The sequence below is a fragment of the Cupressus sempervirens genome, chromosome 2, assembly GCF_028749045.1.
Source record: "Cupressus sempervirens isolate cs-2001-9-10 chromosome 2, ASM2874904v1, whole genome shotgun sequence".
Taxonomy (NCBI): domain Eukaryota; kingdom Viridiplantae; phylum Streptophyta; class Pinopsida; order Cupressales; family Cupressaceae; genus Cupressus; species Cupressus sempervirens.
The window spans coordinates 258,541,548-258,547,621 of NC_143119.1; positions in this window are offsets into that span (position 1 = coordinate 258,541,548).

A 6,074-nucleotide genomic window follows, 5' to 3' on the forward strand; every position below is an offset into this window, starting at 1 on the left:
AGTAGATAATTATAGTGGTAGGGACACTCGCGCTCCCACTCTATAAACTAATTCAAAAGGATCCATTCCAATAGCTCTCTTCAGGATGATTTTGTCTACCCATAATGCCTAATATAGCTTCTTGTGCCAATTTCGAGCATTGTCATTCACTAATTTTTTCATTATTGTGACCACGTTTTTGTTGCTCGATTCCACCTATCCATTACCTTGAGGAAAATAAATTGAAGAATGAGCTAGAGATATACCATGTTCATAGCATAACATCAAAATTTCTTTAGAAGAAAAATATGTGGTGTTATCTGCTACTATCTTCTGAGGGACCCCAAATCGGACAAAAATAAAATTCATCAGGAAATCATACACCACTTGAGAATTTTCTCTTTTTGTAGGGATTGCTTCCACCCATTTAGTGAAGTAATCGGTGGCTGTTAGGATATAGACATGACCAAAACTGGATGGTGGATTCAATGGCCCTATAAAGTCTATGCCCCATTGGTGAAAAGGCTCATCTATCACTACAAGCTTCAAAGACAATGCTACAAGCTGAGGACGACCAGTGAAAAGTCTACACTTTTCACAATTTTTGACATACAAGTATTTGTCTTTGAACATGCCTAGCCAATAAAAACAATTCCTAAGAATTTTGAAGGTAGTTACCATAGAAGAGAAATGCCCACCACACACATCTGAATGATATAGTTTCAATAATTTATCTTGTTATTCGCTATCCATTCAGGTTAGGAAGGTTCCATCAATACCTCTTTTGTACAATATACCTTGCAAAATGACATACTTGGCTGCCTTCAATCTAAGGTTGCATCTTTCTTTATAAATCAAACCTTTTAGACATTTTCCATAGGTCAAATAGTATACCACATTAGCGAACCAGGGATCGATTGAGATGACTAATAGCACCGTGGGGACAATAGGTGTATCTTGTTGCATATGTTTCTTTTTTTTTGCTATTAATGTACACAATCCCTGTCCTCTGACCAAGTTGATGGGCTTGATGGTGAGATCGTATTCTTGAATCTTGGTCACCCACATAGCTCTCTTATTTACTCTGATCTCTTTTTGAGTCAACACACTTTTCATTGCAGTCTCTAGTACATATATGATTGAATCTGAATGCAAAATATAATACTTAAATCATTTAAGTGATTTCAGCATGAAAAATACATATTTTTCCACCTGAGAGTAATTTAGCTCATGTTTTTTAGAGGCACATTCAAGAAGGAAATAGGAGCTTCTTCATCTTGGTCATTTCTTTGAGTCAGAATGCTAGATATGGTGTGTTCTAAGGTGTAGTAATATATAATAAAATCCTTCTTAAAATATGGGTTAACTAACATTGGGACATTGGAAACGGTTATCTCAATATCTTCAAAGGCCTTCTTCCCTTCTTCTAGCCATCTAAATGGATGTTTCTCACTTATCATATTCAACATATGTCTTACTTTCTTTGAGAACTCGAGCACAAAGCTCCTCAGGAAATTTATTTGGCCAAACAATAAGGCATACTAATGAGGCAAGGTCGTAACCAAGCATCCTCTCTACTCTCATCCTAACCTGTACTAGCACTTAAGGCAAGGACAAGGTAATCCACTGGCTCTTGTTAATTCATTTAAAACCCATTTAATGAAATATTATCACTTATTAATACAACCTACAATGGGTTACCTAGGCAGCCTCTTTAGGGCTCTGACCTCCATTGCAAGCCACTTCCAAAACATACATAAAGATAACCTACCCTAAGCTCATAACAAAAAGTCTCATCGAGTCACAATGACAACCTTAGTCCTATGGAAGCAACTGGGAATCACAATATAAACATTGACCAATACCTCAAAGGTCAAATCACCTTATTCATAACATTCAGACAACATTATAGAACAAAATATCCCAAGGCTTTGGTAAACATCCTAACTAGTCAATGTACTAAGTTTAACCCAAACCCCAACACAAAATAATTCATACATCTCATCAAGTAATTTAAAACAAATGTACTTTCATAGTTCATTTGGTTTGCCAATATAATATTATAAAAATCGATTCACAATATGGGTTCAAGTTTTTGTTTTCAACAAGTCACATTTGCTAAGGTTTTTTGAGTACACAGTATTTCAAATAACCCACAATCCATTAAATTTCTCCTTAGTACATAAAACCATTTCCATATAAAATGAAATACCTCTGAAACAATAATCAAAATTTTAATAAAATTTCTCCTAATAAAAACAAATGAAAATTACAATTATTAATTTTTTATACATTTTTTATAATAAATTATATTAAAAAAATTTCATTAATTATTATTTAAAATACAATAATAATTAGTAAACTAATTATTATTATTATTAAATTACTAATAAAACAATAGTTATTAAATTATTAATAAAATAATAAAATAATAATTACTAAATATATTAATAATATTAATTAATTTTAAAACATAATAATAATTAATAATTAATAAACCCCAAGAAAGGGGGTGCGACCTATGTCGCGCTGCCAAAGGCAGTGTGCACTAACTTGGCAGTGGCAGACTATCTTCTGATAGCCGCACGCTTCCTTGACAACATACTTGTCCTTAGGGATAGTCAATACTAATGGCAGCTGGGGGTGGGGGATGAGGTCCCCCCACCAAATATATTTATTTTTTAAATATATATAAATATATAAAACACCCACATTTTAATTTGTATATTTTTTCATAAAAATTGCAAGTACAAGCCAGTAGGACAATTTTTTCCAGCATGTTCTTTTAAAAAAAATAAAAAAATAAAAAGATTTTGTCAAATTAAATTACCAATCTAATACAGATCTAATTTTGAAAATAAACCCTAGCTATGTTGAAAATCCAAAGATAAGTTCACAACATGAGGGTTTCCAATTAGATTTTCGTTCACAAACATTTCAAAAACGAAGAACAATAATTTCTCAAACAAGGGTTTCAATCAAAATCGATCTCTAAAACAAGATCCACAAACAAACACGAAGAAAATAGAGGGAAAAATCAAAGCAATCTACTAATCTCAAATAAAAATTCCTATCGATTTGATGCTAACCAGACGAACGCTCAGAGATTGCAAGAATTCTTGTCTCTCGAAACCATTTCCGAAAGTTTGCTCCTCCAAACCTATGTGTGGAGAAATGAGCTTTAATTTCTTAATAAAGAGCTTTTTTCTTTAGAGTTTTGGTTTTAAAAATCGCAAAGTGTTTTCTTTATTATTTTAGTTTATTTAATTTCGTGTGCAAATTTTTTGTGTTTTAATTAAAATAAAATCTATTTAATTTATTCTCTCTTGCTTTTATTAAATAATAAGACGTATTTTAAAGTATATTTATTAATTTAAATAATAATAATATTTAGAGTTCATTATTAAAATAAAACTCCTAAATTAATTATTATTAAATTAAATAAATATAATTATGCCAAATATAAATAAATTTTGATTTTTCTTTATAATTTTTTTATTAAATTACATCATTTAATATTCTCTTTATTTGATTTAATTATAACTGAAAATCACAACAGACCCACAAATCTGAATAAGAAAACCTATGTATAAAACAAAGTACGAATTCAAACTTAAGGATCAAAATCTCAAATTCATGTCATTTGATGAATTCGAAAGGGTGAATAACTCAGATACTTGTCCTATATTCTAGGACGATTGGCTTAGGTTTAGGATTTAGACTCGAGAACAATCTCCCCTCTTTACCATTGAGATACTACGATAGGGCACTATAATGTCCCCACTAACTAGGACATAATACCTACAGAACCAATGTTAGAATTTATACAATAATAAAATATATCTTACTATTCTACCCTCTATCCTAACCCAACCTTAAAGACGTCTCTAGATCATGTTACCTAACCCTTGGTTATTTAACCGTCTTTTATATAGTGCATCCTTTAAGGTTCACATATGCATATGTTGACACCATTAGAAAATTCTTTCCATTATACTTCCTCAAGCATGTTGGTCAGATTGAGATAATTCTCACATACCAACATTATAGAGGTTGTATCCATTAAGTAGTGTTTTTGGCCAAATGGGTGTTACACCCATCTCTGATACCAATACTTTACCATCATCTTTGGTGTGTCAGCCAAACAAGTAGTAATACCTATCTCTAATACTAACACCAAGAGCTTTCCATTTGCTTCATCATAATTATCAAATGGGAATGAATCCATCTCTAATACAAAATATGTGAAGTGATAACCTTGGATCATTCCATGACATTCGCAATAAATGCCCTCCACCAAGTTATACTTGGATCATTCCCCACCAAATTATACTTGGATCATTAATGTTATACCTTTCTATTTAATCTTTATTCCATTATACATTTCTATAATGATCTAAAAAAAATCATTAATTATTAATTCCTACACACACACACACACACACACACACACACACACACACACACATTCATTCCTTATTTAAAAATAGATTTATATAAATAAAAATAAAAATAACATAATAAAATTATGAAATAGTTGCATACCTTAACCCTACCTTATGAGGTCAGTATTGGCTCCCTCTTTTTCTTATATGAAGAAATTATTACATTATATTTATTAACTTGGCACATTACCTTGAAAAACAACTCTTCATTATAATTTTAAAGACATCTTAATGCTCACATGACCCAATCCCCTATAATTTTGGGACCCTTCTTCTTCTTTTTTAATATTTTCATGCTTTATGAACATTCTAAATGACTCCTTATTAGCACCATATATGTTTTTATTTGTTTTGTTCTCTCCTTATATATGTTGAGGAATATATAGTATGAAACCTTCCTTTTGTTTGAATTTCCTCTCCATAGTTTCCACGAAGCAATCCACCTTAAGTAGTTTTTACTCATAAATTGGTGGTCCATGTTCTTCAATGTGTCCCGATTTTATCCCTATTGCTCTGTGTTGCTTTATATTGGATGCCTTTTTCCCCATTAATATGTGTTTCATGACTTCTATAAGGGTCGTGACATTTGGGGTATCCGATTGGGATTTATTTAGTAAACTAATAGTAGTAGTGTATTATTAATCCTATCCTTTAATTATAGTTTATAATTTATCCAATGTCTTTAGTTTGATATATATAACATTCCTTTATTAGTCCCTGTCGAACTAATGTTTTCAGTTGGGGTTCAAAATTAATTTTTATGACCACAGTCACTTTATTGCTAAAGTTTCAAATTGATTTATTTTTAAATTGATTTTTAACCATTAATTCTTATTTTATGATTGGTTAATCCTCATTGTGCTAGGGGTAAAATTGATTTATTGTCACAAGAAATTACCAAAAATTATATTCCAGAAACTTCCAGAATATCACCGCCTCACTGATTTTTTAGTAGGATAGGTGCCTAGCATGAACTCAACTAGGGTTAGAGAAGGAGCAACACTAGCACAATTGCAAAAGAGGCCAAAGTCACAGTCACCCATAACATAAAAACCCTTTCCCGTGCGGTCAAAGGAACAGTTGTGTCGTGCCCACAGGCGACCCAACCATCCAATGGGCATGCTGATGGACATGACTAGGTGACGGAGGAGACGCTTTGCATGTGCTTGGTTGTATGCCCAGCCATACTATGTGCTTGCACATTTTCACCAATGTAAATGTCATTGGCCATACAGACATCACCGTTGTCTACTCACCATTGATCAAATTAGTAAAACCTCAATATGTAGATAGTAAATTAATCTGAAGAAAGAAGAGAACATCTGGGGTAGGGCAAGTATTTTCAGAAGCGTTGGAAAATGAAGTAACATATTTAAAAGTAAATGAAATATGTAGAATCCCTCGCTATCCCTCATCAGTCGATCTAGCAACAATTGATCAACTATCTGTTGATCCATCCCCTCATGCCGAAATAGTATATGAGTCCCCTCACGCTCTATCTCCCAACTAGCCCTCATCGATTTCCTACTAGTGGGTGCAAAGCCAAAGCATTATAATGTTGGTAGTGCAGGTGCCTTGTCAGGTGCTATTGGTCGAACTAATCTATAGTATTTTTCATATTAGTATTAGGATTGAAACAGTGATATCATT